The sequence below is a fragment of the Camellia sinensis genome, chromosome 13, assembly GCF_055761805.1.
Source record: "Camellia sinensis isolate YWXY chromosome 13, ASM5576180v1, whole genome shotgun sequence".
Taxonomy (NCBI): domain Eukaryota; kingdom Viridiplantae; phylum Streptophyta; class Magnoliopsida; order Ericales; family Theaceae; genus Camellia; species Camellia sinensis.
The window spans coordinates 138,597,220-138,624,856 of NC_138973.1; positions in this window are offsets into that span (position 1 = coordinate 138,597,220).

Sequence of the window (27,637 nt, forward strand, 5' to 3'; positions counted from 1 at the left end):
AGCTAAAGCATACCCCTGGGATGGGATTAGGGAGGAGCGGCCGGAAAGGCGTCTCAGTATTGGCCGAAGTGCCGCACAACCCCCACGCCTTTGGACTGGGTTATCTGCCCACCAAGGAGGATTGGGTAAGGAAAGGGAAAGAAATGGCCGGAAGGGCCAGGGCAAAGAAGGCCGGGAAGCCATTTGATTTAATGCACAGGCCCATCTGGGGTACCCTAAACGGACGCTTCGTCCGGGAGGGGGAAGATTTTCCATTCTGCGGCTTCCCGGAGCCATGGCAAAACGCGGAGGGGAAGCGCGTGCCTGGTTTTGAAATCTTCTTCGACATACAATTATCTGGGGATGACGTTGCCGAAGCGCAGACAGACCCACCAACTGAGACTGAGCAGTGTGAAGCAGTGGATTCTGAGAGCACGGAGCTTGAAATGGGGGTAGCACTGGCGAGTCTACTATCAGATCCTCCGATCGGCCAAGAGTGCTTGGGGGATAACTCTTTGGTTTCTGTGATTGGAGATGAAATAGCTGCGGGCTTTCCAGCGCCGATCTTGGATGCATCTATCGCACCTTCTCTCATCTGGCAGTATGAAGAAGGCTTTTTATCTAGCAGTTCCGGGTCAGGTAGTGAGCCGGAATCTGATTCTACCGAATCTTCTGCGTCGGAATCAAATTCCAGCTCGACTGAGTCTGAGTCCGGTATTCCTGGGGGTGATAACCCGGATGCCACAGTCCTGTCTAGGTCGTCTTTTTCATTTTCTTTTAAGTCTGTTGTAACAGAGGAATCTGACGGCTTGGAAGTATTTAATGAGAATGATGTGGATGTGGTTTCCGAGTATTTTTCTGTGCCTTTGGTTTATTGCTTAAATCAGGATTTTCAAAATTTTGATGAAAATAGCGAGAAAGAAATTCCCCCAGTTTTGCAACGATTAATTGATCAAGAGCAGGAAAGATTTGTTAAACCTTTAATGGATGAAATCACTACTGTGAATGTTGGTACTGAGAAGGACCCGCGGCTGGTCCAGATCGGGTCCACGTTGTCTTCAGAGGAGCGCGAGCGCTTAGTCGCTTTATTAAAAGATTTCAAAGATGTTTTCGCGTGGTCCTATGAAGACATGCCTGGAATCGATCCTGAGATTGTACAGCACCGGATCCCTCTTGATCCAGAGGCCCGCCCTGTCAAACAGAAACTCAGAAGGATTCGCCCGGACTGGGCTCTCAAAATCAAGGAAGAGGTCACCAAGCAAATTGACGCAGGGTTCCTGCTGGTATCTGAATATCCAACTTGGTTGGCCAACATAGTTCCAGTGCCGAAGAAGGACGGCAGAATTCGGGTCTGTGTAGACTTCAGAGATTTGAACAGGGCCAGTCCGAAAGACGACTTCCCTTTGCCGCACATCGATGAATTGGTGGACTTCACGGCGGGACATGCCTTGCTTTCGTTTATGGATGGTTTCTCAGGCTATAACCAGATAGTGATGGCACCCGAAGACCGGGAGAAGACTGCGTTCACTACCCCGTGGGGGACATATTGTTATAGAGTGATGCCATTCGGGTTGAAAAACGCTGGAGCTACGTATCAACGGGCAGCAACTACAATATTGCATGATATGATCCATAAGGAGGTTGAGGTGTATGTGGACGACATGATTGTCAAGTCCAAAGATAGAGAGGGCCACTACACCGCCTTACAAAAATTCTTTCAAAGGATCAAGGAGTTTCGGCTACGACTGAATCCCCAAAAATGCACGTTTGGTGTTACAGCAGGGAAAATGCTAGGGTTTCTGATCACACAAAGGGGTATCGAGGTCGACCCTTCCAAAATCAAGGCCATCTTAGAAATGCCACCACCAAGGACTGAAAAGGAGGTGCGAGGCTTTCTGGGTAAAGTGCAATTCATAAGACGGTTTATTTCGAAATTAACCTTGACTTGTGAACCACTTTTTGGTCTCTTGAAGAAAGGAAAGAAATTCCAATGGGACGGCCGATGTCAAGCAGCTTTTGAGCAGATCAAAGAGTATCTACAGAACCCACCCGTGTTGTCGCCACCAGAGCCGGGGAGACCGTTGATACTGTACCTTTCGGTAACTGAGACCACCATGGGCTGCATGCTTGCGCAGGAGTCAGAAGACAAATTGGAAAGAGCCATCTACTATTTGAGCAAAAAGATGCTAGATTACGAGACCCGCTATACACCGCTGGAGAAGGCTTGTTTGGCCTTGGTATGGGCAACCAGGAAGCTGCGGCACTACCTGTTAACCCACTCAATAATGTTGTTTTCGCGTTTGGATCCCATTAAATATCTTTTCGAGAAACCAGCACTTACGGGTAGGCTAGCTCGATGGCTGCTGTTGCTCTCCGAATTTGATTTGAAGTATGTAACGCGCAAGTCAGTAAAAGGCAGAGCGGTAGCGGAGTTCCTTGCCAACCACCCGGTTGATGGGGATGAAGCGGTTGAGTATTTATTCCCAGATGAAGCCATTCTGCACGTCGAAGATGAAACTTGGACAATGTACTTTGACGGAGCGTCAAACCAGTATGGGTATGGGATAGGGGTGTTGCTGATAGCGCCTGACGATTCCCGTATCCCTTTAGCATTCAAGCTCCGGTTCAAGGTTTCCAACAATGAAGCAGAGTATGAAGCATGTATTGCTGGCCTAGAGGCAGCCCTGGAACTAGGGGCAAGACGAGTGGACGTCATTGGGGACTCGAACCTCGTTGTGTCTCAAGCAAAAGGAGATTGGAAAGTCAAGGAGGAAAGGATGATAATATACCACCAAACCTTGGATTCGCTAATTCCTCGGTTTGAAAAGCTAAAATTCACCCACCTCGTAAGAGAGAACAACAGGTTTGCAGATTCACTAGCAACTCTATCTTCTATGATAGACATCCCGTCCGAAGTCCAGATGCGTCCAGTCATTATTGATCAGAAGTTCGTGCCGGCATACGAGTCGATTTCCGCCATAGATGAGGTTCAAGACGGCAACCCCTGGTACTACGACATCTAGAACTTCTTGGAGAAGGAGGCATATCCACTAGGGGCAAATGCCAAAGATAAGAGGGCTGTCAGAAGAATGGCTGCTCAATTCGTTATCTGCGGGGGAAATTTGTACAAAAGGGGTCATCTGGGAATGCATAAGCTCTGTGTAGAAGCTGAAGAGTCAAAACGCCTGATGGAAGCTATCCATGGGGGTGAGTGCGGTGCACACATGAATGGAGTAATGCTGGCCAGAAAGATCCTCAAACAGGGCTACTACTGGTCAACCATGGAGGAGGATTGTATTAGCTTTGTTCGGCGATGCCACAAGTGTCAAATCCATGCAAACCGCATGAATATCCCGCCGTCAAAACTATACAACATGACTTCGCCGTGGCCTTTTTCAGTCTGGGGAATTGATGTGATCGGAGCTGTTACCCCGAAGGGGTCCAACGGGCATGAGTTTATCCTGGTAGCGATAGATTATTTCACAAAGTGGGTCGAGGCCCAATCTTACGCGGTGTTGAAGGCGTCGCATGTCGCAAAGTTCATCAGGAACAACATCATCTGTCGCTACGGGGTGCCAAACGAGATAATTTCAGATAATGGTTCCCACTTCAAGAAAGAAGTGATAGACTTGTTGGAGAAATACAATGTGGCTTTCCATAAGTCATCTACATATCGGCCGCAGACCAACGGAGCGGTTGAGGCCGCCAACAAGAATATCAAGCATATACTGCAGAAGATGGTGGAAACCTATCGAGATTGGCCAGACAAGCTGCCATTTGCTCTGTGGGGCTATAGGACTTCAATCAGAACTTCTACTGGAGCAACTCCGTATTCATTGGTCTATGGAATGGAGGCTGTTCTACCCATTGAGATTGAGGTTCCATCGTTACGAGTATTGGCTGAATGCCAGATAGCCGAGGCAGATTGGCAGCAAAGCAGATTCGAAGAACTCATGCTCTATGATGAAAGAAGACTGAAAGCACTGTACCACATCCAAGGCTATCAACGCAGAATTGCCCGGGCTTTCAACAAGAAAGTTAAGTCCAGGAATCTGAAAAAAGGAGATTTGGTGCTCAAAGACAACCGAGCTCCCATCCACGACCCAAGGGGCAAGTTCAAACCCAATTGGACTGGTCCTTACATCATCAAAGCTATCTGGTCAGGTGGGGCTGTGGAGTTCTCACAATCGATCAATATGGACAAGTTGAAGAAATACTATCCTTGAGAGGCTCGCTAGGCCGAAAACCCGAAAGGGCGACCTAGGCAAAATTCAGAGCACAAAAAATTAGAAAATATAAAAACTGAGCTCGCAAGGTTGAAAACCCGTAAAGGGCGGCCTTGGCAAAAGTTAGAGCGCAAAAGGAGAGTGAAAACACTCGAGTGAACCTTAGCCTGAACTACGTAAGGCTTGATTCCCATCTTTGGGATACGTAGGCAACTTCACCTTGAAGTTCAGCCATAAACTTTTCCCCGATCAACTCTGTCCATCTTGATCATCTCAGTCATCTCTATCCATCAGCATTTACCGCAATCTCCGGTACAGTGCTGTTCAGACTAGGGGAAACTTTCCGTTGCCGCGGCGGTACAAGGTTACTCAGACAAGGGGCAACTTTCCGTTGCTGTGAAGCGCCGCATTGTTCTTCAGACTAGGGGCAACTTTCCAGTTGCAGGGATCTGGGGTTGTGCATTTCAGTGACAGATTTTCGGCGTGTCTAGTTCCGATCCACATCGAAAATAATTTTGAAAAAGTTTTAATAAAAGTTGACTTTGTTCAAATCAATCTTTTTACGGCTAAGACCATTTTTGGACCAAAAGTGGAAAATTTTCAGTACCATAACTTTCAATTTCGTTGATTTCAAAATAGAGTTCTCTTGCTCTTGCATTACAATCGAGGTTGCTTATTTTAGTACATTCATAAAGAAAACTTGAAAATGCTAAATAAGCAATAAATTTGAGGCATAGTTGAATCAAGTATCTCTGTGTCCCCTCCCGGAGCTGGATGGAGCATCTGACGCCAAGCTGGGCCCAACCTGTGCCTCCTCATTGAGCCAATCCACGCACTCATCGGACAAAGTACAACTGAAAGAAGAAGCGGGGGCCAGGAGCTCTCTCGTCCTCCATGCCGTGGCATATCGGGCAAGCTGTGCACCCCGGATCGGGAAAGCAGCTGGGTACTCAATCCCCTCCGGTGGACAGGTCTGATCATGGCCAAACTGACGTAGAAACCGGAACGGAAAATAGAATACACAATGGGTTAGACCAATCAGTTGGATCCCAATCAGCCGAGACATACCATAGCTCATTGCCGGGAGGTTGAGCCAAGGACAACGCCAAGCAATGCCGTCTGCGGACAAATTGCACATCCAATCGAACCACCACCTTTCGTCAAGAGCATTGACTAGGCGCTGCCGAAAGAAGTAGCCTCGAGCTGAATAAGCGGGGCAAGAGTCCACAACCTGCAACTTATCCATTAACCATACCTAGGGGAGGGATGGAAAATGAGAGAATAAAGAATAGAGAGATGTACGATGAGAGAAAAGTAAGACAAGAGTTTTGTGAGAAAAACCGAGCCTGAGGGCCGAGTGATGTGAGCAAATATATATATGTGAGGTCGGGTGGGAAACATTACCTGCAGTAGCAGTGGACTCCCGGCAAACCTAGTCGCCTCCCGGCGATAGACAGAATCTAAACCCATCAATGTCTCGGCCAAGGTCATGGCAATACAGCTCTTTCCTTCTCTCAAACCTTGGGCGACTTCAATCAGGCGAATGCTAGCCCCGCCAAAGCCCGAGGAAAGCAGAAAGTGAGACAACAAACATAAACAGAGGGCGTGTTGCCGGAAACCCTGCCAATAATGGTTGCTGCGGTCACCAGCGTCGGAAAAACGGTGGATCAAGCCGAGGATGTCCAGCTCTCCACTGCAGATCAGAGATCGAGCGTCATGCGCTGTGAGCCCACACATCCGCCCTAAAGCCTGGGCGTGACCAAAACGGAACTGGGGCAAGATCACTTCAGAACACTCGGACTCCATCAAAACTTGAAAATCTTCGAAAGTGGGGCACATCTCTTGGCCACCAAAGCTAAAAACATGCGTCACTGGATTCCAGAACCTTACCGCGGCATGTAGAAAAGGGAGATGTAACGGAGTACGGCTCAGTGTGAATAGTGCATTCAAGCCGAAACCCCGGAAATTCAGCTTTTCCGAGCCATCTAGAGAAGAGATCCAAGATATGATATTTTCCGCGAGAAATGCCTCCATCTTTTCCTAAAACTAAGATGAAATGAATGTTCCCGAAGTTGAGGCTTTTATAGAAGGAAAAACACTATTCACGGGGACACATGTCAAAAATCTGGTGGCTGCAGGACTGAATGGCCGGCCAGCTACTTTTTCTGGCTGGCCAGCCATCTACTTTTTCAAAAATGGCCGGCCAGCTGTCTCTCTCCACCAAAAATGGCCGGCCAGCTCCCAAGGATGGCTGGCAATGCTGCAGTGTATCTCCTTGACCCTGTTTTATCCTTCGAGGGAGAATTCCAAGCATTTCCGGGCAACGGGAAAATCAAAGGCCTTCATCTCCCTCCGTTTCGGATGCGTTCCGATACCCAGATCGTCAGAAGTACACTTTGTTTTTGTCGAGTTTTGTTTATCGAGTTGTCGTTTTGCTTATCGAGTTGTTTGTCGAGCGGACGTGCTTTGTGTTTTTGAGTCATTGCTCTCTGTTTAAGCAATTTTCGTTAAAATTTGGTTTATTTGTGTTGTTGCATTTTGCTTATCGAGTTGTAAACTTTCTAAGGTCCTGTTATATCTTAGTAAGTTGAGTTGCTTAGTTTGTTGCGTCGGTTCACTACCTGACTGGGTCATTACACAATGCGCATTCCCATTCAATTTCATTCTTGTACAAAATACATTGATGCGATACGATGCTAAAAGTACAAACACCTTCTCAAAAGCTATTTCATTTCATCATGCTTTACAACAAACAAAGGTACAAGTTTTACAAAAAATAAAACTGCCTAACAATGTGCAAAGTGCTACAAACTACTAGCAAAAAGAAAAATAAAGCAGGAAATAACAATATCAAAGTCCTCGGGAGCGGGAACGAGAAGCACGCCTCGTCCTCTTTTGCGGGACAATCTCCGCACCATCATCTGAGTCGGAGCCATCATCCTCAGGATCCCCCTCAGCCTCGCCTCTGTTCCCCGAGCCAAAACCGGAGCCTCCCTCCTCAACAGATGTCTCGAACTGACGGTCGGTAGCCTCCTCCTCCTCCTCATCAGGCTCCACCTCCACAACATGAGCCCTGCGTCTGCGGACAGGCCCTCCTCGAGCTCCTCGGAAAGGCCTAGATGGCCCAGATCCTCTGGAAGGCCGAGATGGCCCAGCTCCCCGATGAGGCCCGGATGGCCTAGTCTGCGGCTGGCCGGACCATGAAGGCATCTGAAAACAAAAAGTTCAATTCAAATGCATCAGTTCAAATATATACATCAGATGCAGATACAAGCAAAGGCTACATGAAGTGAATGCATGTAAATACAGTGTACAAGAGGTGTGTGTGTCAGATGTGCTCTACACAAGTAGTCTATCGATGCAGTAGAAATCAGCATGTCATCAGAAGTATGATAAATGCCAGAAAACTGAAGGGTACCTGGATGCCCGCGACAGACAACTGTGCCTCCCTCCGCAGGACCATGCCCTCGAGTGTGGCCACCAGCCCAACCACCTCCTCCATGTATCCTCGCGATGGCTGCAAAAATGAGTTCATAATCATTAGTAAACAGAAGAGTGTCTAAACATCTGAATGATGAATGAAAAGTGGAGCATACCGGCGGTGAGTCCGGATCAATGGCGTATCGATCACTGGGCATCGGAGGCTCTAGTGGAATCAGAGTCGGAGAGCTAGCCCCATACTGCCACGCCATCAACTCAGTAGGCATATCTGGCCATCCGACATGAGGATGAATCGACGGAGTCGGAGGAAACGGTCTACTCCCACCTCTAGATGCGCCAGCCCTGCTAGAAGAAGGGATGTCTGTAGCTCGAGCCTGAGCCTGATCTGAGGATGACGTACCGGCAGGCCTCATCATCGGGATACGAGCTTCCGTCAATGGAGGCATCAAGTATATGTGACGGTAGGTGGCGTAGTCCCCCTCCTCAGTATATAGTAAGGCTTCAGTACCCAGCATGGCGCCGACTACCTCTGAGTAAGAGAGTCTGTCAGCGGTCCGCATACTAGCTGGGGGTGCTGCGGGAATATCCTGAGAAAGATACCCCCATACCTGGCGCAGAAAGCGCTCCCCCAGGAACCATGCCCTGCCAACTGGCCCTTCAAGCAGGACTCTATACTGGGAGATGCCTGATGCTCCGGTATACTGAAGTCGGAGATCATCACCCAGGGGCGCCCAAGGCTGCCATGTAATCTGCGGATGACAAATGCATAAACCAATCAGAAATCGAGAATATACAGAGCAAATCAAAGATGAAAATGAAAAGAACTGAAAGTTCTGAGGTACCTCTGAATGTCGCACCGTGTCGAAATACTGTCGCAAGCGAAGGAGAGTTTCTCGAGGCCTCGGCCGGTGCGGGCCCTCGAATATCAATGAATATGGGGTCACGGGAATCCCTACCACCTCCAGCTCTGGGGCTAATGATGGGAAGTATACATAAACCCATAGTTGAGAAAAGCAGTGCAGAATGTAAGTACGAAATGCTGAGAGCAAAATACAGACTGTAAAAGTGCGCTGTGGGTGCAATGTACAAGTAATGAGAAGCAGAAATGTAAATTAGGGGGACAGAAAAGTACCTCCCAGGCTCTCCAGTAGCCGCCAAGTAAGTCGCCCCGCCCGCGGGAGGTCGCGCTCATGTAAAAGTAAAGAGTAGCCAGGCCAGCGCCACCCCAATCATATCTACTGACCTGTGATAGGTCAACCAGAGCACTCAGCAGGTATAGCCCAATGGTGTTCCCTCTGTCGGCGAACAGGGTAGTCCCGAAGAGGAACATCAGGAAGCCACGAGCATACTGCTCTGTCTCCTCAGGAGTCTCGGGCACCATCTCCGCCCGCCGAAAATGGGAAGAGAACCAAGTGTATTGGACTCTCCCAGAGACCCTGTCAACAGGTGGGTGAGCCCCCAATAAATACATCCAGGCGGCCTCCCACTCGCCCATGTCCTCGTCGTAGGGGATGGACCAACCTCCGACGTTAAGGCCAGTCAATACAGCGAAATCAAAAGGGGTCATGGTCATGTCCCCGGTAGCAGAGAAATGGAAAGAATTGGTGGTGTCCCACCATCTCTCTACCAAGGCTGCCATCAGCGTCCTCCTGGCAGGACAACGTGACAACCCGACACAGAAGGGGCCGAACCCCGCCAAATCTACCAAGTCTCTGATGCCCTCCGGGAGCTCAGCGTACCAATCCCTCGCTGCAGTGGAACCATACCCCCGCACACTGCGGGAACTACCCTGCATTCAGAATGAATACATGTGTCAATAATGAAATGAAATGGGCTGTGTGCCAATGAAATGAAAAAGGGCTGTGTGCCAATGAAATGAAATGGGCTGTATGCCGATGAAGCGAAATAAGCTACTTGCAAAATCTACCTGGGCTGCGTGTTCAGAAAATTTGAATTTTGGGCTGCGTGTTCAACTTTCAGTTAATTTGTGGGCTGCGTGTTCACTATCTACCTGGGCTGCGTGTTCAGAAAATTTGAATTTTGGGCTGCGTGTTCAACTTTCAGTTAATTTGTGGGTTGCGTGTTCACTATCTACCTGGGCAGCGTGTTCAGAAAATTTGAATTTTGGGCTACGTGTTCAACTTTCAGTTAATTTGTGGGCTGCGTGTTCACTATCTATCTGGGCTGTGTGTTCAGAAAATTTGAATTTTGGGCTGCGTGTTCAACTTTCAGTTAATTTGTGGGCTGCGTGTTCACTATCTACCTGGGCTGCGTGTTCAGAAAATTTGAATTTTGGGCTGCGTGTTCAACTTTCAGTTAATTTGTGGGCTGCGTGTTCACTATCTATCTGGGCTGTGTGTTCAGAAAATTTGAAATTTGGGCTGCGTGTTCAACTTTCAGTTAATTTGTGGGCTGCGTGTTCACTATCTATCTGGGCTGTGTGTTCAGAAAATTTGAATTTTGGGCTGCGTGTTCAATTTTCAGTTAATTTGTGGGCTGCGTGTTCACTATCTATCTGGGCTGCGTGTTCAGAAAATTTGAAATTTGGGCTGCGTGTTCAACTTTCAGTTAATTTGTGGGCTGCGTGTTCACTATCTACCTGGGCTGCGTGTTCAGAAAATTTGAATTTGGGCTGCGTGTTCAACTTTCAGTTAATTTGTGGGCTGCGTGTTCACTATCTACCTGGGCTGCGTGTTCAGAAAATTTGAATTTTGGGCTGCGTGTTCAACTTTCAGTTAATTTGTGGGCTGCGTGTTCACTATCTATCTGGGCTGTGTGTTCAGAAAATTTGAATTTTGGGCTGCGTGTTCAACTTTCAGTTAATTTGTGGGCTGCGTGTTCACTATCTACCTGGGCTGCGTGTTTAGAAAATTTGAATTTTGGGCTGCGTGTTCAACTTTCAGTTAATTTGTGGGCTGCGTGTTCACTATCTATCTGGGCTGTGTGTTCAGAAAATTTGAAATTTGGGCTGCGTGTTCAACTTTCAGTTAATTTGTGGGCTGCGTGTTCACTATCTACCTGGGCTGCGTGTTCAGAAAATTTGAATTTTGGGCTGCGTGTTCAACTTTCAGTTAATTTGTGGGCTGCGTGTTCACTATCTATCTGGGCTGCGTGTTCAGAAAATTTGAATTTTGGGCTGCGTGTTCAACTTTCAGTTAATTTGTGGGCTGCGTGTTCAACTTTCAATTAATTTGTGGGCTGCGTGTTCACTATCTATCTGGGCTGCGTGTTCAGAAAATTTGAATTTTGGGCTGCGTGTTCAACTTTCAGTTAATTTGTGGGCTGCGTGTTCACTATCTATCTGGGCTGTGTGTTCAGAAAATTTGAATTTTGGGCTGCGTGTTCAACTTTCAGTTAATTTGTGGGCTGCGTGTTCACTATCTATCTGGGCTGCGTGTTCAGAAAATTTGAAATTTGGGCTGCGTGTTCAACTTTCAGTTAATTTGTGGGCTGCGTGTTCACTATCTACCTGGGCTGTGTGTTCAGAAAATTTGAATTTTGTGCTGCGTGTTCAACTTTCAGTTAATTTGTGGGCTGCGTGTTCACTATCTATCTGGGCTGCGTATTCAGAAAATTTGAATTTTGGGCTGCGTGTTCAACTTTCAGTTAATTTTTGGGCTGCGTGTTCACTATCTACCTGGGCTGCGTGTTCAGAAAATTTGAATTTTGGGCTGCGTGTTCAACTTTCAGTGAAATTGTGGGCTGCGTGTTCACCATCTATCTGGGCTGCGTGTTCAGAAAATTTGAAGTTTGGGCTGCGTGTTCAACTTCCATTTAAAGTGTGGGCTGTGAGTTCACTTTCGAATTCGGGCTGTGTGTTCGATAAATCAGTGTTTGAGCCATGTGTTCTAATGTGGACTGTGTGTTCGCAATTAATTAATGAGCCGAGTGTTCAGAAATTCAAGTGTTGAAACTACATGTTCAAAATGTAAGCAAAGTACTATGTCATAAGCTAAACTGCGTGTTCAAAGCATGGCAAAGGTACGAAATGTAAAATACAGAAGATGAAGTAAATACCTCTCGGGCCTCGTGAGAGAGATGCTGCTCCGGCTCCCTGAGAAGCAAATCCACGGGTGCTCGCTCGTCAAAGCTGGTAAAATGACGGAAGACGGCACGAGGGAGGACGTGTGCTGCCGGACGGTACCTCTCAAGAATAAAAGGTCGGGTCCTCGGAGGTAGAGTCATGGGATCGAAATCATCTCCGGCACGCGGAAAACCTCCACCATGGGAAGAAGTACCCGCCATTTTCAAGAATCTGCAAAAGGGGAGCAAAAAATGAGCAAAATGGGCCAAAATTGGAAAAAGTCAACAAAAGTCAACTCTCGGGAAATAAAAAGTCAACAAAAGTCAACTCCCGAGAAAATATTCCAAATATTAAGATAAACTTACCTCAAGTGGTGAAAATGCAAAAGGAAGCTCCGAAGCCGAAACTTAATCACTCCAAAGTGCTTAAAACCGAGTGTTTTCGCGAAAACAATTTGCGCGAGGCGTTGGAAAACGCGCGTGAAACTCAAAACTGGAGAGAAAAGTGTTGAAAGAGGCAAGAAATGAAGTGAGGTTCGGCTGCCATTTATAGGCCTCAAGCCTTGGATTGCAAGAGCATCAAAAAGGAAGGAAAAAGACCAAAATGCCCCCGGAAAAAGGGCATGGCCGGCCGGCCCCTATTTCTAGCTGGCCAGCCATCTGCTTTTTGCAGAAATGGCCGGCCAGCCATCTACTTTTGTGGAAACCGGTTGGCCACCCCCCCTTGGGAAGATAAACGGCCGGCCATCATCCTCACATGCTCACCTAGCTCTCTGCAAATTTTGAGGAAGATCGGAGTTCCCAGGACCTGAAAAAGTTCAAGAAAAGTACACTTCCGGTCGCGAAATTGCTCCGTCGGGATTTCGGTTTCAAGTTCTGACATGTGTCACATCATCATCCATCGAAATCAAAGTGTATCCTTTTTGAATGAGTGGTAACATTTCAAAGAAGCGGATCGGAGGCCGCAATTGAGTTACCTTCGCCGAAACACGTTTTTCCGTACTCGTTGTTTCATGACAAACGAGCGCCCTGATTCCTGCTCGTGTTACATTATCTTGCATTTTCATGAACATACCTACATTAACATGCACGTTTCTTGATGTTAATCATACTTCTGTGTTTAAAAATGCGTTGTCACGCATGTTCTACTTTTGCATTGCGATGCATTCACTCACCGGCACTGCGTGTGTCGAATTTTCGAAATCACATTGAATCCATGTTGTTAGCATATTGTGCTTGTTGCAATTTCTCTCTTTTGTAGGCACGATATTGTATGTACGGTTCAATTGAGACTGGTGCGACCAGACGAATCGCGCAGGTATCGTATCTCCTCCGTGTGAGACGTGGCGGGGATTGAATAATCCTCCGCAATTCTTAACTGCATGAAATGTAGTTGTTGCTTTGCATTCTTGCTTAAAACTATTGCATCTATTTGCGAATATTTGCTTCATTACAGCTTGCTGCATTTGCATGATCATTGGATTACCTTCGGCTTCTTGCATATCATTTGCATTTTGCCCCCTGCCTGCGGGCATGCCTGCGGGCGCATCTCTGTTTATCCAGTATGTTTGTCTAAGTCTTCGGCCTTGTCAAAAATGGGTCGTCTCTGGGCTTTGACATTCACTCCCGTCACTTGTGACTTCCGAGTTCTGTCAAAGAGGGGCAACTGTAGACACCCCATTTTTGACCGACCTTAAGACTCAGACGTCACCAGTTGAGCACTTGGTGATATTGCATAATGTGCTTGTTCAGAAGTTTCAGAGTCGCGGCCGTGAGCCCTGCCTCCGGACTTCCAAACCCTTTTCTGTGCCTTGTCTCGGTTTGCGAGCCAGACTCGGTTTTCTCTGTTTCTTTTCCTGAGGGGAGGGAGAGGTCCCGTAGACCATCTCTCAATGTCCGTAGGCTACATTTGGTGGCCGTAGGCCATTTTGCCCATTTCGGAGTCCGGTTCCCGGTTTTCGGAGCCGTCAGGCCGTGTGCCTCGGTTCGGGACCGCTTAACCATCTCCTATTGCTCTGATTTTTGGCATACATCTTATTTCATCCCTTTTGAGGGACACTGGGTGCTGAGAAACCCACTTCGAGGTCGAATACCATTTTCGGTGCTTAACAGCCCATTTTCGGGACCCCGAACTGCGTGTTTTGGCCCCGGAACATTCGTTTTGCAACGGTTTTCGTTCATTTTTGGCAGGTACCTCTGTTTTATCACAGGGAAGGTCACTGAAGGGTGGGAGGCCAGCAATTGTTGCAGCAACCAGTTATCTCTCTTCCGAAGCCTCCCGGCGCCCGTTTTTCGCACTTCCGGGCTAATGTTGAATACCTTGGAGCTAGTGTTGCCAACTTTCAACCACATATCTGTGATCTACACATCTGAGAGGCCCCTAAAAGTTCATGGCCGGCCATTAAGGTCACCTGACCCTTTTGACCCCTTTCTTCCGGGCTAATGTTGAACCCCTTGGACCTTTTTTTCTTGAACTTTGAACCACATATCTGTGATGTACACACATGAGAGGCCCCTAAAAGTTCATGGCCGGCCAGTAAGTCAACTTGACCCTTTTGACCCCCTCTTTCCGAGCCATTGTTGAACCCCTTGGGCCCACTTTCTTGGAATTTCAACTACATGGTTGTGTTGTACACACATAGGACTACCTCCCCAATAGCTGGCCGGCCAGAAAATCACCTTGACCCTTTTGACCCCTAGCCGGCCGGCTAGGGGGTGTGGCCGGCCGGCCACCTCCAGCAAAAGTGTGAGGCCGGCCTGCTTCCTTGCACTGTGCCCTTTACAGCTGTGGGGCAATATCCCCCAGATATTTTCTGTATCCGGGGGATATTTTGTGGGGGAGTTTTGCCCTCCTTCTCCCCCACCTTTACACCCCATTTTGAACCCTTATAACCAGCTGGTGGCCTTCTTTGTAAGGGTTAGAAAATTTACTCTTCAAAGCTCCATAGCCAACACTATCTTCTTCCTTCTCAATTCTTCAAAAAACCCTAAGTCACTAACCATCATTCCTTCTACACCACCAAGCTCTACCACCACCATCTCATTTCCAGCAACAAGGAGGGATTCTTGAAGGCTAAAGAAGCTGCAAATCCATCCAAGAAGCAACAAAAGTTCGAATCTTCAAGGGTAAGTAACACTTTTACCCTTTTGACCCTTTTTCTTGATCCATTTCTAAGCCTCACTTCTTTTTGGTTTCAAGCTCCGGCCCCAACTGAAAAGGGCCATATTTTGAGCTCATCTTCACTTCTCATTAAGGGCTCAACCCTGTTTGAGCCCTCCATAATATACTTGCTTCATTGATCATCTTGTATGTCATGATTTTGCATGCTATCTTTGGCCCATGAGCAATCTGTTTTTGAGCATGTTATAAACTGATATAAGGCTTATTTTGAGCCCCTCTTCAATATTAGAGAAGGGCTCAACATTGTTTGGTGACTCCATGTGTCACTTGTAGTTATACCCCTCTTTTCTTCCCCTTTCTTACATGCAATGGCAACCTACCATGCTTAGGTTTTTGGCCATTTTACAGTTCTGAAAAGGTCCTTGTTTTGGTCCATTCTTCATGTTTTGTTTAGGGTCTTTCATGTTTTGGGACCTCCATAAGCCACTTCATGTTATATCTCACTTTCGGTTCGTTTTCTTGCATGTTTTGTTAGCCTACCACGCTTAGGTTTTTGGCCATTTTACAGTTCTGGAAAAGTTCTTATTTTGGTCCATTCTACATATTTTATCAAGGGTCTTTGGCTGTTTGGTGATTATTTTGCATACTTCATGTTATGGCACCTTTTGAGCCTTGTTTTGCATCATATTTTTAGCATATTTGTATACTGATTTTGAGGCTTCCATATACTGTAAATGTTCATATTTTTGGTCCATATTCAGTGTTGTAGAAGGAAATTTTCCAGTTTGGGTTTTTTTTATATCACTTGCTTCATTACCTCTTGAAAATACCGTATTCTTGCATACTATTTTTCCCCTACCTATATTTGCTGTTTGGCCATGTTTATAACTGTGAAAGTGCATCTTTTGGGACTGTCTAGCTTCTGTCTTTGCATTACATGTCCATATTGTGCATGTTTGGCATGGCTATAGGCCATTTCGGGAGCCTAATGTCGCATTTCGGGACATTTCCTTTCATTTCATGTCATTTCGCTTCATTTCGGGGCTGTTTTCCCCCATATTTTACTGCTGAAATTCCATTAGTATGCTTGCATATCATTTTTGCCACATTTCATCACATTTTAGCATCACCTCGGTTTGCGTGCCCGTGTGCACGCATTTCGAGGCACTTCATTTTCTGCCATCGGCATCCGATGTGAGTGTGGCTGAGGCTCTCTCATGTTGGTATAAGCCCATTTGTCATTTCCATGTCATTTTCATATCATTCTGTCATCGCCTCGGTTTGCGTGCCCGTGTGCACGCATTTCGAGGCACTTCATTTTCTGCCATCGGCATCCGATGTGAGTGTGGCTGAGGCTCTCTCATGTTGGTATAAGCCCATTTGTCATTTCCATGTCATTTTCATATCATTTTAGCATCACCTCGGTTTGCGTGCCCGTGTGCACGCATTTCGAGGCACTTCATTTTCTGCCATCGGCATCCGATGTGAGTGTGGCTGAGGCTCTCTCATGTTGGTATAAGCCCATTTGTCATTTCCATGTCATTTTCATATCATTCTGTCATCGCCTCGGTTTGCGTGCCCGTGTGCACGCATTTCGAGGCACTTCATTTTCTGCCATCGGCATCCGATGTGAGTGTGGCTGAGGCTCTCTCATGTTGGTATAAGCCCATTTGTCATTTCCATGTCATTTTCATATCATTCTGTCATCGCCTCGGTTTGCGTGCCCGTGTGCACGCATTTCGAGGCACTTCATTTTCTGCCATCGGCATCCGATGTGAGTGTGGCTGAGGCTCTCTCATGTTAGTATAAGTCCATATTACATTTTTCATGTCATTCGCATCATTTTATCATTGCCTCGGTTTGCGTGCCCGCGTGCACGCATTTCGAGGTACTCCATTTTTATCCGCCGGCATCCGATGTGAGTGTGGCTAAGGCTCTCTCATGTTGGTATAAGCCCATTTGTCATTTCCATGTCATTTTCATATCATTCTGTCATCGCCTCGGTTTGCGTGCCCGTGTGCACGCATTTCGAGGCACTTCATTTTCTGCCATCGGCATCCGATGTGAGTGTGGCTGAGGCTCTCTCATGTTGGTATAAGCCCATTTGTCATTTCCATGTCATTTTCATATCATTTTAGCATCACCTCGGTTTGCGTGCCCGTGTGCACGCATTTCGAGGCACTTCATTTTCCGCCGGCATCCGATGTGAGTGTGGCTGAGGCTCACTCATGTTGGTATAAGCCCACTTGTCATTTCCATGTCATTACATTGCATTCCGTCATCGCCTCGGTTTGCGTGCCCGTGTGCACGCATTTCGAGACACATATCATCGCCTCAGTTTGCGTGCCCGCATGCACGCATTTCGAGACACATATCAGCGCCTCGGTTTGCGTGCCCGCGTGCACGCATTTCGAGACACATATCATCGCCTCGGTTTGCGTGCCCGTGTTCACGCACTCCGAGGCATTTCATCTTCATAGCATTCTGCCATTTTCTCGGTTTGCGTGCCCATGTGCACGCATTTCGAGGCATCTCATTTTCATAGCTTTGAGTATGTTAGGATTGTATCTTAGTTGCATTTCATGCATATCATGCATATTGCATCATGTCCGGAATAGGAGTTAGCCTGGGCACGGGAAGCGAGGTACATTTCGTACTCCGAGTGACGGAATGTGTCTCAATTCCCCAATCACCGACACTCCGGATTATCCATGATGGAGTTAGGTTTTAGCTGTAGTTTCATGTGCATTCATCCTATATTGAGTTGTGCATTTCGACTCCTCGGCCATCATGCCTCGGTATGCGTGATTGATGGCACGAGGATCGAGACATGCATATATTTGTGAAAATACATTGCTATGCCCCTTTCCTGCTCTCTGTTGCAGCAAAACCAGGAATCAGCAACTTTCCGGGACTTGGCACGCTTTTCAAGAATAACAGCTGTAGACAGAGGCTAATTGGGGCATTCCAGTGGATTTCCGCGCAAGACAGTCCGGACATGCATCATCCACCAGAAGCAAGGCAGTCCCTGGCTTGCACGCCAGTTTATTTGCTTTCTAGTTAATTCATTAATTAATTAGAATTCTGTAACATTTTGGACTGTAATATTCTTTTATTTTGGGGACTGTAATATTCGGACTGTATTATTTATTCGGACCCCCCGAGTGAGGGCACAACTGTAATAAGTGTGCGTGAGTGTGATGTATGTCTTCCAACCCCACGTCTTTCTCCCTTTTATTTATCCGCTTATGATGGTTAGATTAGGGCATGTCTAAATTAGCATACAGTATGACAGCATGTTTGCATCATTCATCTGTTTTGCATGCACCGGGCTCGGCGCATCATACTAACTGCATTGTATTTTCAATTCCAAGTTGAATACATGTTAGTTGTAGCATTTCATATGCCATCTTAGAATAGCCGAGCCTACTATAGTTGCATTTTGCATGTGTTGCATTAAGCATTTTTGTATACTTAGGATCATGCATGATTTCTAATGTAGTTTCTGTTTTTGGCTTGGAGTACTCGGTAAGCTTTATGCTTTAGCATCCTTGCATGCGTGTGAGTGAATGCCATGATAGCATGCTTACCATGAGGCTAGGTGCTTATCTGATATATCTGCCTGAATGCCTGTGGGTGAAGGTTGGGTTATCTGAATTGGAATGAATCATCAAATGTTTCAAGCCTACCTGCGGGTAGCAAACCATTTTCAAAAACAAGCATGAAATGTTTTGTTCCAATTCAGGCGATCCAGTCTATACTTGTATGCTGTGAGCATCACATAGTAACCTAGGCTAATAACCGGAATAAGAACTCACAATGTTTTCAAAAATTGATATCATGGTTAGTAGAGACCGGTCTATGACCAGGCGAGCGGGGGTGCTCACGAAGTGACCTTCCCCAATCGTACCCAAGTTCCCGAGCCGAGGCAACTTTGGTGATGACGGACACGTGGCCTTTTGGCACCGAGTCAGGGTTTCCTAAATTTCCCAAAATAAAATATTTAGGTGGCGACTCTGTATCTGGCAAAGCAGTCCATGTTTGGCACTTCTTTCAAAAATCTGTTTTCTCAAAACGATCTGCCGGATTTGGACTCTTTGGTTCAGACTTAGAACCGTGACTACGAAAAGTCGAGTCCGAGCTGTAGCGAGGTCCCCCGCGGGCTTGTCTACAGAAGTGTTTCTGGCAATGGCCGCAGCTTCAGGGGCTTCAAATGCCCTTTCTTAGTTAAAACCCCTAGAGCGACAGGGGCATATATCGTGGAGTGAAGGTTCTTTGGCCTCGAGGTAGGTACTTGGTTGTTTGTGAGTTGCTCCCGGACGCGCCGATGAACAGTGTAGCTGTAAGGGTTCTTGGGGTGGTGGTGGTGACCATGTTCACATCCGTTGTTCTGTATTATGTGAATTGGTCCCTAATACGTATGTGATTATGCGTTTTGATGTGATTTGTGTGCCATTATGTGAATGTATATGATTTTGAATTTCTATCTGTTTGCCGTAGGAATATCTGTTTGAATAATCTGCTTTGGAAATTAAATTGAGGGCCTTATCGGCCACAGAATCTGGAATTGATTACGCCATTGTGATTGGCATAAATTTTAGAGCCTACGGTGAAATTTAATTAAAAATTGATTCTAGTCAATTTAAATGATTAAATTGATGAATAAAGTGCCCAAATATTTTTATATTAAAATATTTTCTAGTGGGGCTCATTGTGTATTGGCATCACACCCTCCTTTGTCCCTCTTGAACTCAAAATCTGAGTTAAACATTTGAGAGAGTGAGAGAGGGGCCGGCCATAGTGAGAGAAAGGGGGAGGGTTGTGCTATTTAGCCTAAAGCTTGGAGATTTTGGAGGTTAAGCTCAAGAATCGCCATAGATTGTGAAGATTAAGCTCCTTGGTGAGTAATTCATGCATTGTTAGTCACTACCTTGTGAATTCAAGTCCAATAGATGGCCAAGAGCATGAATTAGTTTGAATGAAAAGGAATTGAGTTGTACATGTTGAATTTCAGGCTAACAGAAGTATGCATGTGAAGAATTGTTATAGATTTCCATGTTTGAGCTTAATTTGTGTAATCCATGTTGAAGTTTGAAGGAAATCCATGTGTGTGACCATTTCCTCACCAAATAAGTTGTGAATAATGTGTATTTCTTATATGCAAGGGGAGATTATGAAAGGATAGGCTTTGCATGTTAGAATTTGATATGTTGGTGATGAATTGGGATTAATTTGAGGCATGCATGTAAATGAAATAAGAGATTGAGCTTTCTAATGTTGTAATATTGCATTGGTATCATGTTAATATGTGTATGCTTGAGTTTTGAGCCACTGCATGCAAGAATTGTAGCTGGAAAGTTGAATTGGAGCTTAAGAACACGATCTGGGAAACCCAGAATTTTGATGTCTGCTTGAGCGGGGAAGTTCACGCTCGAGCGGGTATTTCGAGCTCCCAGTATTTTGTTCTTGCAGGCTTGGTGTCCGCTCGAGCAGGAAAGTTCACGCTCGAGCAGGGAGCTACATTGAGAGGCCTTCCGCTCGAGCGCTATATTTGATGCTCGAGTGTAAATTTCACCCATCCAGTACTTTTGCCGGCCTTGGGGTTCCGCTCGAGCGGGGACCCTGTTTTCTGAAATTCTGGAAATGCATTCTGTGTTCTGTTTTCCCGTTCTCTTTCACTTACAAGCACTCTTAGGCATATGTTAAGCATTGTAAATGAGCTAATGAAATGTGAATTAAGCCTAAAGAGAGATATGTGAATTAAAGAACGGATTGAACTGTTAGTGACCCTTTTGTGCTCATGAAATGTGTAGGGTCAAGTTCCAGGGCAAATCCACAAGCCGATCACTGTGAGTAATATCGATATTCGAATATTTGTGAATGTCCAATTGTTTATTTCCTTATAAGCTTTATGAGTTGCTATTCGGGATTGTGGACGAGAGTCTGATATGAATAAACATGAATGGACTAAAGGTCGTTTTGAGAAACATGAATGGACTAAAGGTCGTTTTGATAAACATGAATGGACCAAAGGTCGTTTTGATAAACATGAATGGACCAAAGGTCGTTTTGATAAACATGAATGGACCAAAGGTCGTTTTGATAGACATGAATGGACCAAAGGTCATTTTGATAGAAATGAGTGGGCCAAAGGCCGTTTTGACATGAATGAATGGACCAAAGGTCGATTTGATGTGAATAAATGGGCCAAAGGCCGTTTTGACATGAATGAATGGACCAAAGGTCGTTTTAACATAAATAAATGGGCCGAAGGCCGTTTTGACATGAATAAATGGGCCGAAGGCCGTTTTGACAAGGATGAATGGGCCGAAGACCGTTCCGACACAAATGAACGGGCCGAAGGCCGTCTTGACATGAATGGAAATTTAGATGGGCCCGAGGCCAAAATGTTTGGAACTACAGACACTTGAGTTGGAATTTCATATAGTTATATATACATATCTGTTAAATAGAATTATGAACTGGGCCCAAGGCCGTTTGGAACATGTTGTCCTACGTTGTTATTTATATTCTGTAATTGATATTATTCACTGGGCTATTGCTCACGCTCATTCATGTGTTTGTAGGTGAGCCAAGAGAGGCACAAACCCAGCCCCAGTGAAGTCTGCCAGGAACAACATGAGTTTTGGAGAGTCAGCCTCGTGTCTCACGCATGAGACCATCCTTGCCGTTTTATCATGTACTTATGTTTTGTCTTGTTGGCAAGGGCTTTGTTTATGTCTGTACATAGTCTGTTATAGGTCGACTCGTTTTGGGTGATCCCGTCTGTAATGAGTTTTGTGATACAGTACTTTGACGTGGGTTATTAACATATATGTGTATAGTTTGTTTGATGTGCATTTAAGCACGGCTCTATGGATAAAGTTTTAAATTTTTGCTTCCATTTGGCCCCTTTACTCTGATAAGCTATGTCCGTTTTGGTTTGAGGTCGTAAGTAATCTCAGAATTACTGGCCGGTTATGTCCTTAATCCATAGGGGCGGGTTCGGGCCATGACAAGAGGAGTCAATATAGCTTCCCTTCTAAGTCCAACAACCTTAGATAGCAAATCTACATTTTTGACAGATCTTGAGAAGGTATTAACACAAGGCCTACATGAGTTGACGGAGTATAACAATAGGTTACAATGATATATATAATTATTTCAAAATCATGTCTTAAATACAACAAGCGATTAGTCACTTATTATCTCAAAACGTGTTTAAAAAACTAATTCCTAACTCTCATAGGGTAGCCATACGTCTTCAAATACTTCATCTTTGCCTTTGACCGGTCTTATAGTCTTCAATACCTAACATGAACCATGAGCTTTGACTGCCTAGTAAACGCGCACACACCCGGTCTATTTTTCCCAATCCAATACACCATAACAATTATAACAAGCAAGTAATGAAGCATGATAATCATTCAATAATAAAGGATTACAAGGTTAGATGATAATAATCTAGAAATCCCCCAAAGAGATTTCATTCTCCCAACCACAAGAATCGAAAGCAGATTATTCGGTATGCCCCCTTTTTTATTGCTTTGTTGCAGACCTTACCTCGAATGCCTACCAACGGTTATATACCATGTAGCGCCAACTGCAGGGCCTCAAAAGAGACAGTAAAATAAGGCCTTGCCCATTCCCTCCTCACACCAAACCACCTATGGTCCGAATACAACCGTTCCCTTCAAGGGTTTTGAACAACCACTTGCGCAAGACTTTAACTTTCAAAAGGGAACACGTCCTGCTAACCAATTCAATTTGAACATAACTTCATCTCATAACAATAGTCATGTGATCAAGACCCCCTTAGCGACACCATTAAGTTTTCCATTTAGATTAACGTTTTAAGTTAGTTAGTACAAACGAGTAACAAAAGAATAAATTTGCAAAAATGTGAGCATCATCAAAAGACTAAAATAAAAGGTATACAACCGTGACATATGTAATATCATACCAAGAGATGATCATATATTAATAAGCATATTCATGAATACTGGAGCATAAAACACCAATGCAAAACAGAATTTCCAGATTCAGTACCACTTAAAGATTAAAATCAAAAGGGCTATTTCAGATTTTTCCCGAATCTAGCCTTCCTATGGTTCGTAGAAAATTTTATCTAGTTTTCAAAACATATTTTGGAAATGGAATAACTTTTCTAGATTTTTAGTTATTTAAGAAACACTCCAGCGTTGTCCAGATTTGTCGATCATTACGAAAATCAGATTTTCTTACAAACCATTTGTACTTTTTCAATGACACCAATTTTCCTTGAAATCTACCTCTTTAAGGGAGTTTTTGACATAAAACTAAAGTCTAGTGGATTTCTCTATAGTTTTCTAGATTTTTTGAAAGTTGTCTATAAAACACCATTAAAACATCCTAAATAATGTATCAATAACTCAGATTTTTAGAGTGATGGTATGCCTTTGGAAATAATGTGAGATATGGGAAGAAAAATGTAGTTTTCCCTCAGTCAAGAGGAAATATGAATAGAAGAAGGATCAAAGCCCATTTCATCAACTTCGAAGACATGAACACCATTAAAACACGTCAGAAAATATGATTTTAACTCTCTAATAACATTTATTTGTTAAAAAAGGAAACAGAAGGAGAGATGGTGATGTTGCTTACTTGTTTGCTAGATTGCTATGGCTTGGACAAAGTCTTCTCTCTGATTCTTTCTCTCCCTTCAAACTTACTCTTTGCTCCCCCTCTCTCTACCTTAGCCATATGTAGTGTGGGTGTGTGTTTGAGTATGCAAATGCTAAGGGGGTGGTGATGTATTTATAGGAAATTTGGTGTGAAAAGTCCAAAAGCCCTTGGTTCCAAAGCAATTGAATAGTCTTTGGAATTAGTTGGAATGCAATGGAATGAGGGGTGATTAGGGTTCTAATTGTGTACTTAAACAAGTTCTAGTTAGGATTATCTTTAATTAGAACTAAGCTAGCAACAAGTACAAGAAAAGTTCCCTAGATTTTGGGGTCTTAGTCAAAAGTCTTCCCTAAATTCATGAAATTTGTTTCAAAAAGAACTCTACAATGTTTATTTATAGGATGGCCGGCCATGTGATATAGATTTGAGGGAATTTTTCTCATTTATTTGTATACAAACTCTTATATATATATATATATATATATATATATTGTAGATATTTTGAAAAAAGATTGTAATATTAAGGGTGTACGTTTATATGTATAAAGAATGATTTGGGCTCAAAATGTAATTAAAATCAAATGTGTGGGCTTGGAATTAATTAGAATATCTATTTCAAGTGTAGTATTAATTAAAATAACGTTAGGAAAAATAATTTGGTTCGAATGATCTCGCTTTGAATTAAAAGACACATAATCGAATGAAAATGATAAAAATAAAAAATTAAGATTTTAAGCTACTAATCTAAAAGTTAAGAATTAAATAATTAATACTAGAGTGTTAGAAATGATTTCTAAGTTATAGGGATCGATTAGGGTTTGTACGGGTTCATCCGCGATACGTTTTCAGTTCTAGGGTTAATTTTGCAAATAAACGAGGAACTAAGGGCTTTTATTATAATAATTCAAAATTAGGGGTCTTAATAGGATTTACAAAATTTAGGGGTCTCACAATTTATCCTCCTTAAAAAAACATTCATTCTCGAAATTTAAGTCGTTCCTCCAATTTGAAAAAAAAAAAAATTGTAGATAATTTGTCTGCATTGTATCCTCGCGCTTCTAGGTAGGTTCACACTTTAAACATCTAGATTATCTTTTCCTCTTAGGTTCTTCTCCCTTCTGTCCAGAGCCACCAATGGCCTCGCTCTAACAATAGCGTCTTCATTGAGTTGAATTTCCTTTCTAATTAATGACGTGAAAGGGGTACATAAATCTTTTGTGATTTGTGAAATTTTTGAACTACTTGCCATCTAGGTTACGATGTTTTTACTTCAATGTGAAGATCGTTTCTATTAATTCCTGAGGCAGTGATAGTCCAGGCCAATGAAATGCCCTCGTGTTTGTTAAGAATTTATCTTTTTGATCCTCTTGTACCAATGTCATTGCGTTCGTCGATTCGTTGAAACTAGGGAACCTGGTCTATCCCCCTTAAACAATAAAAATATTCCATCGGATGCATAAGTCGTCTCTCCTGGTAACTATTGATCAGGGCTTGATGTGCGAGTGACGAGTCTATGATATTGCAATTGATGCGAAGAAATGCAATGAATAAAATATATACTTAAGAATTTTCAAGTATGAATATGGCTTATGCATGCCTTCAGGTATTCCTTTTTGATCCCATATTGACTTGATTCTTCTCTTTCTTCAAGCTTCAAATCCTCTTGGAATCTACCTTCTCTCGTTTTGAATCTAATGCTATGTCAACTATATTGGCAAAAGTGGGAAGTCGTAATGGCAAAAAATTTCCTGTAATTGTAGGGTCTAAATCCCACTCAAACCTTCATGCATTCTCCTCGTCATTTGCCACATATTGGGTTGCATATTGGGCCAACTCTTTGAACTTTGCCATGTATTGGGTTACCGTCATTGTGCCTTGCTCTATTTTTTAAAATTCTCGGATCCTTTCTTGTCTGATCATGTTTGGAAAGGACTTCCTTAAAAATAGATTTCCTAACTGCGTCATCATTGTGATGTCCCTAGCTAGATTCCTTGATTAGGGTCCACTAATGACCTACTTCTCTTTTCCATTAGTAAATCGCTAAGGTGATCTTATCAGTATTCTCGGCTATTCCTATTATATCAAGTGTAGACACCCCATTTTTGACCGTCCTCAAGACTTGGACGTCACCGTTTGAACACTCGGTGATTATCCATGTTTGTGTTTGTTTGGAGTTCCCGGAGGTCTCGGCTCACGCGCCTTGCCTCAAGATCTCGGAACTTGACTGTTTAGTGTCTGGTTTTACACTAAACACTTGTGTTTTGCCTTGGAGGGACAGGGAATGCCTTGTGAGGCATCCCCACTCACCATCGGCAGTGGCTAGAGGCCACCGACTGGTTTTTGCTGCCATCGGCACTATTTGTTGTCGGTCGGCACATTTTGTTGCAGGTCGGCACTATTTGCTGCCGGTTGGCACTCTTTTTTGCCAAAATGGCATTTTTGGCCGGCCGACTACTGTGCATCTGCTTTTGCAGATATTTTAAGACAGCTGTCTTGCTTTTTGCTCCCCTCCATACACGTGTATGGAGGGATCTCCCTCTTATGAAGCTTGTCTTGTAAGCTTTACAAGACAAGAAGTTCCATAAAGGGAGGGGCTCTCTCTTGGTTGCAAGGGTTAGACACTTGAGATATTTTAGAGAGCTTAGACAGCTATTTTCATGGTTTGAGTTCTAGGGTTAGGGTTTGATACACATTATCTCTCTCTTTTTCCCTCTTGTGTGTGTTAAAGTGTGTTTGTGTCTTACTATTGCACACAAACACATAGTGTTTCACCTTCCTATAGCTACTGAGGTTCTAAAGGACTGTTTTTAGTGTTTTGGTGTTGGATTCAAGCCAAAGAGGGCCATTGGAGCACCATTGTTGAAGAAGTCTTCAAGGGTAACAATTTTGACTTTATATTCCCCATTTTTGCATTGATTTTCTACCTATCTTAGAGCTGTTTTCGTGCTTATTGTATAACACAAAAAAGTTCTGTTTTTTAGTCCTCTTGATTGTTTATTAAGAGTGTTTTGTGGTTTGAGGGTGTTTGACCCCTCTTAGGCCTTGAAAGGCCTCATTTTGTGCTATTTTGTGCTAGTTTCGGGACTTTGGTGTTTGGGCCTCTTCACCACTGAAATCTTGAGGGATTTCAGTGGTGGATATGGTGCCTTGAAGTCTCCAAAAAGAGAGGGCCACCCCCTCTCCTTGTTGTCCTTAAAAGGACCATTTTTGGCCTCTTGAGAGAGCATCATGTTAAAGTGTGTATTGACCATGTCTTGGCTGCTTTCCATGCTTAATATGTCATATTATACCTCTGTTTTTACTTGGTTTTGGTACACCATGCATGCTTAGCATACCTACCATGTAATGCCATGTTATTGCCTCAAGGTGCCTTAGGTTGTTAGCCCTTGTTAGAGCATGTTTTAGGCTTAGTCTTGTGAAGCTTTTGTGCATATTTTGCCATGTTTTAGGTCTGTCCATGGTTGTTTGGGTCGGATTTGGCATGCATCATATAGCCCCTTTGCATTTTGGCTTGTTGGCCTTAAGTGTGCGAATGTATAGCATGACATTTTTGCATTGATTTGGTGATTTGGGACAGTCCACCATGTCATTTCAGACCTTATAGTATGCTTGTAAGCTTGCATTTGATGTCCCTTTAATGCCTTGTAAGGTTGTCATCTCATGCTCCATGTTCGTGCCTTCATGCATGTCACCATGTTTAGGCCCCTAGGATGTCATGTCATTGTGTTCTTAGCTTTGTTTTAACATGCTAAACCTCTGTTTTTGGTCAATAAGTTCATACCATGTTTGGTCTTGCTAAGTGTAGTTCAATACTCCGTTGGTTTGCTTTGAACACTTAGGCCATTTGTTGCATGCTTGGCTTGATTTGTTGCTTGGTTTGGTACCTTGTTTTAACATGGTTTTCAGAGCTTATGTTGCATGTTAATTAGTCCATGCTATCCACTTTCAAGTGTGCTTGAGAGTCCCTCTTTTGTGCCTAAGTGTTGGCCCTTAATAATGTGCATGTGTGCATGTGTTCTGGTCCTTTATTTTAGTCATTTTGGCCACTGTTTTGGGCCTTATTAGAGCTGCCCAAATCATGTTTAAGTCCATCTTTTCATCCATTTGCATTGCCTCATGTTTGCTTGTATGCTTGCATAAGTGCCTTGCCATGCCATGTTGCATCCTTAGCTTGCATGCCTAG